Source organism: Chelonia mydas, chromosome 13 (assembly GCF_015237465.2).
Source record: "Chelonia mydas isolate rCheMyd1 chromosome 13, rCheMyd1.pri.v2, whole genome shotgun sequence".
In the NCBI taxonomy this organism is placed as follows: Eukaryota; Metazoa; Chordata; order Testudines; family Cheloniidae; genus Chelonia; species Chelonia mydas.
In genome coordinates, this window is record NC_051253.2 from 11,069,522 (window position 1) to 11,082,820 (window position 13,299).

The window sequence follows — 13,299 nt, forward strand, 5'->3', positions numbered from 1 at the left end:
TAATATTTATAAACTAGAACCAAACAAATTAGAGCAATTTCAATTTTAACTCTGAGGCTAGGCAAGAGCTTAAAGATCCTACTGCACTATTTACTGTATTTCCCTCTATTTAATATTTTGCAAGCAGAATAGGTTAGAACAGGGGTTCTCAACCTTTTTCTTTCTGAGCCCCCCCATGCTATAAAATACCTATGCCACAACAACTAGTTTTCTGCGTATAAAAGCCAGGACCGGCATTAGGGGGTAGCAAGCAGAGCATTTGCCTGGGGCCCCATGCTACAGGGGACCCCAGGAAGCTAAACTGCTCAGGCATCGACTTCAGTCGCAGGTGTAAGTGCTCAGGGCCCCGGACTTCAGCCCCATGTGGTGGGACTTCACCTTTCTGCCCTGGGCCCCAGCGAGTCTAACACTAGCCCTGCTTGGTCAACCCCCTGAAACCTGAATATGTGTCCCCTCCTCCCCCCAGAGGGCCCCAGACCACTGGTTGAGAATCCACTGGGTTAGAACAGTTGCAAAGAGCAATTCCATTTAAATAATTTGTCCAATTAGAAGGTTAGATAGTATATGGACATGTATGAAATATTTTGGGCCTGTACTGCACTTGTAAATAGGTGATAAACCCATCTTTCCCGTAAGTGATTCAGCAACAATAAGTACTTACTGTTATTTAATGATGCAATGGTTTAAAGACTTGACTACTGTACAGCATGTAATCTGACTCAACAACAGACAATACATTGGGCTGAAAGGCCATTCAGAGAAAAGAATAATAGATTTAACCTCTGTGTTTAAAAAAAAAAAAGGAAATATTCTGTTACTCTTAGAAAAGGAAAACATATAAGAAGAAAATGAATAAAATAGAAGAGAGGTTTATTCTATCTTTAGAGATGACAATTTGGGTCAGTTTATTTTATAAACTACAACATTATTCCAAAAAGTAGTTAAATAGTTATTCCTCTTGGGAATTAGGGATGAATTGGAATGGTTCACAGACTATAGCTGAAATGCACATGAAAATAAATTCTAGTAAAAATAAGCCTATAAAATGTTGTTTACGCTGGCAAGTAACCAGCTGGACTATAAAAGCCAATGGTACGATTGACTACCTTACTTATTTTGCAACTGTTACACTAAATAGGTGTTTTAGAGAATCAATTTCCTCACAAGAGATACCTTAAACAGACTTGTGGGGCTTAAAACAAAGAGAATCAGACTTTTGGGATCGATTTCCTGTTTATTATTGTACTTAATTATACTTTAAGGATGAAATTCTCCCTTCCTTAAACAAAGCACAAGTAAGTGATTGCCACTTAGTGGTGAGGTGGCTATGATTTCCTCCCACCTGAAAAGCCCACTGTTTTTTGTTTTAATGCAGTGAAAATACTCACTGAAAAAATCCTCACAAAGCCTTTATGAAATGACACTCAAAACACCTCCTATGTGATTTGCTTTGTAAGCATAGTTATTCCTCAGACACACAAGAGCACACACCTATTGTCCAGAATTAAAAACTTGTAATTCTGTAAGTCAAACACAGTAACACAATAACCAAGTCCCCGCTCACTAATTAGTTAGAACAGCCATTCTTCTGTATCTGCTTATAGATACTTATGCACTTTAACCAACTTATTTGCTTTTTCAGCAACTTAACTTCTTATGAAGTTGCAATCAAATCAGTCCTAATGTGCTAAAAGCACAATGCATTGGTGCTGAGCTGGTCAGACAGGACCACATTTTGAGATGAGCATGAATCCCGTCTGTAAAATCTTGACAATATTTACATTTTACTTTAGAAGAACTATATCTGTTTACATTACTTTAGTCCATTCAGTCATTTGTTTCCTACCACCTCTTTCAACTTTATGCATGTATAATTCTCATTATAGAGAGACTTCAGTGCAAATGAGAATCAGGCCCACAGATTTAGATAAATTTTTACACTGATGTTTGGTAATTGCAAAACATTAAACTCCAGTTTGTAGCACTGATCAACAGCTTTCATGTTTATTACAGTTAGAATGAAAAATACCGAGCAAATCCAACTCTACGAAGACTTAAAAATTAAGTTGAGCAAGACAGGTTTCTATAGAACATTGTATGGGATACCCTTCTCACCTTCCAGAAATTTCTAGATTCCAGAAAACAAAGCTGCAAACACTAGTTCACAACTTCACTCCTTTCTCTTCAACATTCTCTGACAGTTCATTCCACTCATTAGCCACATGCCTCTTTAATCACAGATGTAATAGCACGTTTCCTTTCTCTATACTTCTGGGCAGCTTTATAACATTCTTATTGTTTCTAAATAATAAGGACATTAGAACCTAATGTTGTTGTGTGTGTGTGTGTGTAACACCCTTTTAAATATAGGATGCATTCATGTAAAACTTTCGCAGTGACAAACATTTTTAACAAAATTTAAAAAAGCACCTTATTTTAGGCCTCTATTTTCAAAAATTACAATACGTGCAAGTGAGACAGTCCTGAAAAGTGAGCCCTTTATGGCAGGCATTACAACTGAATTGTAGATTTCAGACTATAAGACAGGAGGTCAGATTTACAAGAGCTGAACATTTTTAATACAAGTGAAGAAAGGTATCAAATGACAAAGAGGGCACATTACCAGAAAGCAGGCAGAGGCATGAACAATAAATTCCTGTAGATTCCATACAGCTACAGGTTTCAAAGTAGCAGCGCATACAGCTACAGTGAACTACAGGGAAAGAATTCCATAACACACCCTGAGAACAGTGGCATAAATATAGAGTCACAAATATATGATTGGGCTTAAGTAAAAAGGCAAATAATTTTAAATACTTGCTAGCAAATAAATTCTGGTAATAAAATTATAGTCTTCAAAAAATTCTAAATGGGCTATTATTGATGAATCTGGACTTTTTGACGACTGACAGGTGCCCCCAGAAACTTGATGTAGGTGTGAGAGGTTTGCTGAATTCAGTGGAGCAGCCACTGCTTTGCTGTACTTGAAGAAATCTCACCTGTAAAGTATAGTAGAACCTCAGAGTTACGACCACCAGAGTTACGAACTGACCAGTAAACCACACACCTCATTTGGAACCCAGAGTACACAATCAGGCAGCAGCCAGAGACCCCGTCCCCCGGCACCCCAAAAAAAGCAAATACAGTACAGTACTGTGTTACATGTAAACTACTAAAAAAAAGGGAAAGTTAAAAAAAAGATTTCACAAGGGAAGGAAACTGTTTCTTTGCTTGTTTCATTTAAATTAAGATGGTTAAAAGCAGCATTTTTCTTCTGCATAGTAAAGTTTCAAAGCTGTATTAAGTCAATGTTCAGTTGTAAACTTTTGAAAGAACAACCATAACGTGTTGTTCAGAGTTACGAACAGTTCAGAGTTATGAACAACCTCCATTCCTGAGTGGTTCGTAACTCGGAGGTACTACAATACTGATGTTATGTCACAGAACCGATCAGCATTAAACAAGTCAATTACACTCTTCAGGAAATGGCTTCCTGAACTACCAATGTGATATATGCCATCATGTGCCAGCAATGCCCCTCTGCCACGTACACTGGCCAAACTAGACAGTCTCTACGCAAAAGAATAAATGGACACAAATCGGACATCAGGAATCATAACATTCAAAAACCGGTAGGAGAACACTTCAACCTCTCTGGCCACTCAGTAAAAGACTTAAGGGTGGAAATTCTGCAACAGAAAAGCTTCAAAAACAGACTCCAACGAGAAACTGCTGAGCTTGAATTAATATGCAAACTAGATACCATTAACTTGGGTTTGAATAGAGACTGGGAGTGGCTGCGTCATTACACATATTGAATCTATTTCCATATGTTAAGTATCCTCACACCTTCTTGTCAACTGTCTAAATGGGCCATCTTGATTATCACTACAAAAGTTTTTTTCTCCTGCTGATTATAGCTCATCTTAATTAATTAGCCTCTTACAGTTTGTATGGCAAATTCCACCTCTGTGTATGTATATATCTTCTTACTATATGTTCCATTCAATGCATCCAGTGAAGTGGGCTGTAGCCCACAAAAGCTTATGCTCCAATAAATTTGTTAGTCTCTAAGGTGCCACAAGTACTCCTGTTTTTTAACAATTCAAAATGACCCACTGTTTCGGATGATAGTCATGGATTCTACCTAGCTTCATGCGTTCAAAGGTGCTTATGGTTTGGGGAGCTAAATTCATCTATCTGCTTGAAAAAATGCACTTTTTTGGTGCACATCTTTTTTGTACGTTGTCACAGGGCTGCTAATAAGAATTAGCAGGAGTTGAACAGGTTTCTGCAATTAATTCTGATAATCTGTTCATACTGAAGCTAGCTGGGCAACTGAAACTTTCTTTTGGGGTAAAAATTTCAGAAGTGCCTGTGGGCCAGATTTCTAAATGTAATTAGGCACGAATTGGGATTTTCAAAAGCACCTAGGCAACTGTGGAAGTTAGGCACCTAGGCCTTTTTGAAAACCACACACTCTCTATCTGCATCTTTAAGCACCTAAATACCTTTAAAAATCTGGCCCACATGATTTAGGAGCCTATGTCCCATTTTCAAAAGTATCGGAGGCATGTAGGCTCCTAAATCACTTGGGTGCTTTTGAAAATATTGCCCTTGGTCCAGTCCATGGGAGTCTTTTACAGCGATCCCAAAGAGGGTGAACATTTATTACCATTTGTTTCTCTACTTGCCCACTCCAAATTAGCTATCTATCAAGCTTTCTTTTTATTTGGGAAGATGTCCTGAAAGCTCTCACACTGTACAGACACTGTTGATTCCCAATGGATTCTGACAAGTGTTGCAGCCTAATGTTGTGTGAATCTGTACACACAAATGTCTGTTTCCATGTGCAGAGACTTTACAATTATTTTGAAGAAATGCCTATTACTTTTTATTCAATGACTGTGCTTGGAGTTTGTTCCTTCACTGCTCCTCGGACGTTCCTGTTAACTGCTGGAAATGGCCGACCTTGATTATCACTACAAAAGGTTTTTTTCCCCCCCACTCTCCTGCTGGTAATAGCTCATCTTAAGTGATCACTCTCCTTACAGTGTGTATGATAACATTTTTTCATGTTCTGTGTGTATATAAATCTCCTCACTGTATTTTCCACTGAATGCATCCGATGAAGTGAGCTGTAGCTCACGAAAGCTTATCCTCAAATAAATTGGTTAGTCTCTAAGGTGCCACTAGTACTCCTTTTCTTTTTGCGAATACAGACTAACAACGGCTGCTACTCTGATTCCTTCATTCACTTTTCAATCTTTTCCTGTTCCTTCTTTGTCTCCAGAAGCAACATTTTTCCTACGGCCACAGTGACAGTTTTGCCTTTAAGCCTTCAATTAATATCCTCTCATTAGTGATGTATTTCATTCATTTAGACATGCATGTACAGTTCTGCATTTGCCACTGCAAGTTTATAATGAAAACGGTGATTATATCTGAACACCTCCTGTTTGCTTGCAAAATGTGAAACACGGATGAACACACACATATCTGTACAAAGGTCCAGTCTTGCAAACACATGTGAGCAAAGGGCCCCAGGCCCAACCCCAGGCTAGGCATGTGTATGCCATTCTACAGATGACTGTTGTACATGCAGTTATCTGTACTCTTCCTCTTTTTCTAGGTGTGCGTCTCCTTTAGAAAGTAGGGAAAATGTCAGCCTCCATGTAGCTCTTGCCATGTTCAGAATAATGAATTCAGGATTTAGCAGCTGTAAATGTATGCTTCAAAATCAACAACTATGCTGTATAAAATGAATCTGTCCCTCTATCTAAAAAAGAATGCCTCCCCTCTGCTCCCAAACTATCACAGGTTTTTTCCCTATCCGTTGCCCATTTTTCTCACAAAACTGCCATCTTCTGCTTTCTTACATATGCATGGGTTTCAGGGATTTCTGTTTCTGCTGCCTTCTCAGATTACAAATTTCTTTTGTGTTAATTAAGCTGAAAAAAATTGAAAGAATGTCACTGACTCTACAAAGAACACAAAACAGACTTGCTTGAAAAGCTAAAAATAGATTGTTCCGTCCTGAGTACGGACTGCTCAGTTTTCAAACTATTTGTACAATGCAAATTAATTGCAGCTGGCCAATTCATCTATTTAGATGTATGTGACAGAAACGAATGTACTACTGTAAGTGTGAAGCCCTTTCAGGTAGCTGGATCATGTCGAATACGGTGGTGGCATGCTTTTAACGTTCTGAAAATGCAACTTGGCAAATGGTCTATTGATTTGACGCTCTCCCTCAATAAAACAAAACCGAACCCAAACAGCTGAGATTTTAGATATGAGGCTGATGTGCACATACAGAAAGCTATAAGCAATCTTTCATGTATATTTTTAGCATTCAGAGTATATGTATGAAAGCAGTTGCATTCATCTTGCTAAAAATAAGCTTTTCCGTAAGGTATCTAAAAATGTCTCTACCCACCTCTTTAAGATAATTTCAAAAAGGATAAATAAATAATCAGATTTTTTTGTCTTTTCTATGCCTAAATATTTCCGTTAAATAATTTTATAACTTTTCTGGGTTTTCTCCCCAAAAGGAAATTAAATAACAAGCTACATTATAGCTATTAAGGAGAAAACGTCAGGAAAATCTAAAAGGAGGCTGACAGTCAATCCTGGCTGTTATTGCTGTATCGCTGGTTGGATCTTCCAAAATATTGTGAATTAGGCAAGGATTCATATATTTTAAACTGTGAAATAAAACATCAGTAAAATAAGACACATTGTTCGGGAATCAAAATGATCTGTGTCAGAGCTTCGCAGCAGATCCTGCCTCGCAGGAGTCCTGCTCTATCCTAAAAGTTAAAAATGTTGTTTGGGATTCCTCTAAATACTGCCAAGAAAGAGAAACTAAATATCACAGAGTCACTTCCTACTCCAGCGTCTCTCCTTTGCAACGTCACTACTTCACATTCCCCAAATGCTCTTTGTAGCCTTACTTTCTTGAAAAATGTTGTGCAAAGATTAATACAATACACAAAGGACCTTTGCCAACGCGGTGGTAAGAAAACCTCCCAAGAAGCTTCAGATGGCATTTTATTAGCATGCTGATAACATCACAGAAATAATATTTTTTAAGAGAACATAATGTGTTGGGAACATTTTCCAAAGCTGCTCTCTGCGTTTTGAAGCATTTATTACAATTTGAACTTTTAAAATCAAGGCTGGATATCTTTCAAAAGTTACACTCAAACACTGGGCTTGATGCAGAAATTACTGAGTTTCTGTTGTGTTATGCAGGAGATCACGCTAGATGATCATAATGGTCCCTTCTGCCCTTAAAATCCATTAATCTTTTTCCCATATTGCTGCTCCCTATGAAATGTTTCTGATGAAGCATGTGGATATTACATGGCCACGCTAGTTGCGAGAGGGGGACTGACACCCCTCTTTTCCTTTCCACCATCCCCATATTTTAAGTTATGTTGCTATTTGGGGCCCCATTCAAATTCCCATGTGAAAAAGTTGGTCTCTAAGTAATACAGTACAAATTATATATTGCACTGCAGCTGCTTTTCAAGTTAAAAAAAGGAGTTAAGGAAGGCTACTTAAACAAGAAATAAATTCTTTGTGCGGGGGCTGAAAACACTGTAGGGTGATGCCCCTTGAAAAGTGAACTCTGTCCTGTACTTTTCCAATGGTTAGCCTGTACTACCTTGAAATTCAGGAGGTCACTCTTATTGGAGAGGCAGACAATAAAGCTGCTGAATAACAGCTCTATCCATAAAGAGGGAAGAGTGGACTAGTTCCCACCAGTTCTGAACAGGTCCAAGTATTAAGCCCAAATCTTTCTGCAGGTTCAATTTCTCTTCGCAATGTTGGCAAGTCTCAGTGTTTTGTGTTTTTCTTAATGCCCCAGCTCCTGGAATCATGTGATTAAGTGAGACTCCCAGCTTTAGTTAAAACAAACAAAAAAGTAAGTTTCTAGCCCTACTGGTTGCAGTGAGAAGCTTGCAAATGTGCACCCTAAAGGTGCAAAAACCAGGATGCAAATAAAAGAGACCCAAACCACATTATTATTTGTTTTAAAAATCATGATTTTCTTGGGCCTGACATTTTTCAGCAGTTGGCGTGGGCAACATTGCACTTTGTCTAGCGTTTGCTTCTACCCTCTCTCACAATCTAAGACCTCTTCTTCCACCAACAAGTTCTTCTCCTTTACAGGAGCACAGGATACAGCTTCATGCAAAGAGCCAAACGCGTCGCCATTTGCCTGGGCAACGGTTGCTCAGAAGCTCCTATGTGACTGTTATTCCAGTCTCTGAATTGAAACGGTGAGTGGGACCTCTGTGTAAACCCTCTCCCCTGCACCCCCACAACGGTGGTTTATGGCTTTAATCCATGCTGACAGCTCTACCTGCTACCACTCTATTCCCCCACTTCTGGTAGACTATGCAGAGTTGGGTGTTACCACAGCTGGCAAAAAGGCTAAAAAACTTTCCACAACATTTTCGTTTAGAGTATTTGTTTGCTTGCTTTTCAAGTTTGAAATTTCAATTAAAAACTTTGACTTTAAAAAAAAAAAGAAATTTAAATTTGTGTTGATCAGCTGTGTGTGTATCACCAATCTCTGTGGCAGGCAGGGCTTGCTTGGGCTTCGTGCTCCCCTACTCTGCGGCGTCTATGCACAGTGGAACCACCACAGGGTTTGGGGCCCAACTCCCCTGGATGAATCCCAGCCAATATGGGTGGTGCTTTTCTAAACAGAGGACGCTAGGGCTGCTATGTGGATACAACAGTAAAATTGTTTATGCTCCAGAGCTGCTCTATGGCCTGAGGCGTCCAGTGTGTCCTGAGGCCCCTGAGACTTGGGGGAAACCAGATAATGGGTTGTACGTACAGGGAAGAGAGAGCTGGAGCCAAACTGGGCACAAGGAAAGATCTGGATGGACTGAAAGAAATGCTCCAGAGAAGAACCCAGAGTGGATCTGAACGCCGACTTTGCAGCCTACTTATCACTGGTCATAAATATGCCAATGTGACTCAGCATTCTCGGCACTGGGCCAGAAGGTCCCAGGTTCAAGTGCAGTAGCACTGGGGGAGGGGGTGCTGCCTGCTGAAAGGTGCCAACTTTCAGAGGAAACCCTTTCTACCCTCATTGCTAAATGGTTTTAAAATGCATGATTAAATTCCCTACCGGCCTTAGCAAGAGGCACATCCTTATTGCTCTTCTGTTGTTGCAAGGAAAAGGCTCAACATAAGGGCAAATCTTTCTCTTTTCCTTGACAGTAAACAGCAGCAGAGCCGGTGCCATTCCACTCCATGGGGAGTTTTGGGGGAAAGCAGGGGTGTCACTCAGTCAAGCGAGAGCCTGTGCACAGGCAGCAGAGGCTACTGTGCCTAAATTATGAGGGGAAGGAGAGGGCCCTTGAATGTCAAGTGGCATGCTTCAGTAAGGGAGCCATATGACAGAAGAGAGGTAGGCCCTAAAAATAATATAGCAGCCAGCCTCCCCGTCTCCACCCCTTACCCCCAATTCAAGCAGTAGAGGACCAGGCTCTGTGCTGTCTCTATCGTACAGAGGGTTTTGTGGGTGCAATACACAGTTGGTGCTACATTTACGCTTCGTATCTGTAGAGTATCGCACTCTGTGAGGCTTTCCCCCCAGAGGCAGGAGAGCAGGGATCACTCCAAGATTTGGAGGAAACCTTTGATCCTTTTGCTCTGTTTTATGTCTGTTTGTCAGCCAGATTAATGTGACCAATGCACCAGTTCTCTTCAAGCAAAGAGGAAATTCCAATCCACCCTAGCATCCCTGTTCAGAGTTTGTGCCTGTCAATTTGGTTCAGTTAAAATCAACCACAACAAAGTGTTACAGACTGATGGAAAATGATGATTTCTAAGAGCACTATAGTATTTCTCCTTCGTGCAAGGGCTGTGCAGTTTTTGCATTATCTGGCAGAACACATCATGTCAACACTAAAACAGCAATTTACTAGTGTCTGTCTTTTTCTTGTTTGCATTCAAAACAAACTCTTGATTTATTTGCATGGTGGGTGGTAATGAAAAATTAAATGTTGGTAGGTGTCACAAGCAGGATTGGTCAAAGCTATCTTTTTCATGGGAATGGAACCAGAGATGGCACAAAAAGTAACAAGCCAGGACATTGCTTCCACCCATGTCTGATCCAGGAGGAAACTGCAGCTTGGTGCAATTGCTTTGTAATTGTTTTCATGTTTACTATGAATCTAAAGTGTGTGTGTGGAAATCTGCACTTGAAATGGGTGTAGAAAACAAAGGGAATCTGCACAGGCACTTGAACAGGAAAAAGCAATTGCAGATTTCTTACGGTGGCATGGCAGATTCTGCAGGGATCCAGTCCTTGCACATGCACTGACAGAGAGACCTTGTTGCTTTCTCCACCTATTTTTGTTAATATTTTTGCTATTTCTAAAGAGTTATGGTTTGTAGATAAAGCAAACAACCTCTGAAAGGAGCTTCACTATCTGAAACAGTGACTGCTGTGTCAACTTTTCCGAATAATGGATTAACGCAATACCTTGTTATGTCCCAGAAAGGAGACAAATGTAGATCTGTGTTGATAGACAGAAATGGCCATTGTCAGGCAATCAAATATCTTCAAAGCATTGTCAAGGTAAAAGGAGATGTTTAAACAGACACAGTCCTAGAGCAGGCCTGTGGGAAAGATAGTTATAGAATATTCTATTATGTGCTCTTTGCATGTGTGCAGAAAGGAACTCACACTTAGGCTGACCCTTAACTCTAGGGGCGGGCTACTGAAGAATCAAGATTGAGAATATTCTGTCCTTTGAAACTCCCAGCAGTGTGTATTACACGTGGTGGTGAACACTCATACCATCAGGTCCCTTGCCTGTGTGTGGTCCCTGTGCAGGTGTGAAAGGGTGACAGCCTTGGGCTACACAGAGGTGCCAGCTACAACGGTACCAGGGCTCCACCGGACTGGTGCGACTGTCAGCATTAGTTTAATTGACAGGGCCACGTCTCCTATTCCCTGTACACCTGACACAGAGAGCACCCTCTCCAAGGCAGCACACCATGTGCGATCCTGTGCTCCAGGAAGGGAGCGTGCTTCCCCAGGCATGATTCCACATGGCGCTCCCATGGGAGCGCCTGTGCACCTATCTCATTGCAGGCCATTAGCGAGCCTATTAGGTTTATTTCACTGCTTTCACTGGGAAAACTGGCCAGCTCATATCTCACACTCTTGCTTCCCACGGAAATGCAGGACTCCTAAAGGATAGTTCAGTTCCCACAAATACTGCTTGGCGTTTGTTTTATTGTTTCCTTGGGGTTGCTGCAAACATCTCAGCGTTCTGAGGGCCATTTTCCTTCTGGAAGGATCTGGCGACATTTGCTTTGCATTTTCCCCTCTGATTGTCTGTAAAAAGCTTTACTCATGGCAGGAGAGAGAAAACTTCCTTTGCCAAAAGGAGAAAAGCCAATTAGACAATAAGGCGAAACAGAAGAGAGCCATGTTATTAACAAATAAACAGATATCAAAAAATAAGCCTTCCACTTACTGGGTAACTGAAAATCTGTAAACAGTTTCATGTAGACATTGGTCCAACTCATCCCTTCCATTTTCACTGCACTCTTGATAGCTTCAGTCCACAAGGGGCAGAGCCTAATCTTTGCACAACATGCTCTGAGAAGATGTAAATCACATCATGGTAAAAATTAGGGATGTAAAAGTTTAACCGGTTAACCGATAAGCTTGATGTTTATCGGTTTCTGTTAACGATTAAACTCCGCCCGGGGTCCCGGCTCCCTGGGTACCAGTTGCCAGCCCTGCCCCCCAGGTCCCAGCATGCACGAGATCCCGGCTGCTGCCATTCGCCCGGGGCTCTGCGCAGGGCCGGCAGCCGGAAACCCCAGGCACGAGGTCAGCAGTGGGGAATTCCTGGGCGTGAGGCTGGCAGTGGAGTCCCTCCTAAAATGTGGGGGTGGTGCAGCACCCCCCGTACCCCTAGTTCCCCAGTTAAACATTTAACTGTGTAATCAATAGAATTTTAATTGGTTACATGATTATTGTTTTTACACATTATTTACATCCTTAGTAAAAATGGTGCAGGAGCCACGGATGGAGCATCACTGGGATTAGCAATAGTGGAGAAAAAAATGCCACAGAACCCTAGCACAGACTCAGGCTAAGCTATCAACAAGTACAATCAAGTGGTTGGGGCTGAAAAACTGAGAGAATGCACAGGGAGTCCGACTGTCCAAGAGTATGGGCCTGATTTTCAGAGGGGTTGAGCACCCCCAGCTGCTATTGGCTTCAATTAGAGTGGTGACTTCTCAGGTCCGTGGGACACTGCAAGCACGACAAAGCATCTCACACACATCTGGAGAGAGGTTTCCAAGAAGACAGCGACCAAGCTTACAGAACGCAAGTTACCAAAGCATAGACCTGAAGGATGATTTCCTTTCAGGGACAGTTGACAATCTAAAATCTTAAACAGAGTGCAGCATCTTGGAATTGCAACCGCACTAGAAAAATCCAGTAACACACAAGACAAAGACCACACATTTACGTACCAAATGCCTAACTGAGGAACCACACTATTTGTTCAAATTACAACAACAACAGGGAGAAAGTAGCTTAGACGTTGAAATGATACTTCATAGCTTGAAAATTGTCAAATGAAAACATTTCTCTAGCTGCAACGTTTTCTAAGCATTTACAACAAGGAATCAAAAATGATTAGAGCAATGTGTGTTTTATTAATTTCTTTCCAAAGTCACCACAAGAAGGTGTACCAGACAGCTCAAGAAAACGCAAATCAAACACATTAACTAACTTTTCAGCACTGGGATCTTCAAAAACCCACAAAAATGAGTTTTTCCTTTATGTTTACTTAGGTAGCCTTGCACAGGGTCAGGATAAGATTCAACATTTGCACTGCCATTCTGATGCTCAGCAAAGGGGGAAAAAAAAGTACATTACTTACCACTTCAGCGTTTTTCTGAAATTGTTAAGGAGTAGGGATTTAAACTTTCACTCATCAAGCAAAATGCTGGTGAGTGAAAGTTTAAATCCCTGCTCTGGTAGCTTTCTCAATTGGAGGAAGAAAACTAGATCTTAGCCACAGAAGAACAGACTCAAGAAGTGGCTACCTGTCATTCATTTTCCATTTAGGTTTGGCTCTGAGCCAGTGTTAGACATTGGAAAGTCGAAGCATCCCAGGATTAATAGAGGGAGAAGAAAGGTTAAGGATTTATTCTGCTCCTTACACATTTATTGCTTCTGTTCTGACTGAAATGCTTGATCCTTTGGGACAGGAGCTGCTATTGAAAAGGAGG

At 41.0% G+C, this 13,299-nt stretch overlaps 1 protein-coding gene and 1 long non-coding RNA gene across 5 annotated transcripts in view; both read right to left on the reverse strand.

The window, feature by feature from the left end:
- GNAS (GNAS complex locus) overlaps positions 1 to 13,299 on the reverse strand; it is a 255,492-nt gene that overhangs the window by 168,466 nt on the left and 73,727 nt on the right. The gene's annotated exons all lie outside the window — the stretch shown is intronic.
- LOC122462618 overlaps positions 1,991 to 13,299 on the reverse strand; it is a 31,036-nt gene continuing 19,727 nt past the window's right edge. The window contains exons 1-2 of one of the 2 annotated variants that reach the window (XR_006285306.1): positions 10,517 to 10,602; positions 1,991 to 2,999 (exon numbers count right to left, since the gene is read on the reverse strand). This is a non-coding gene — a long non-coding RNA (uncharacterized LOC122462618). Of the gene's footprint in view, positions 3,000 to 10,516; positions 10,603 to 13,299 lie in introns of those variants that run through there. The other variant, XR_006285307.1, reaches the window with a different exon arrangement.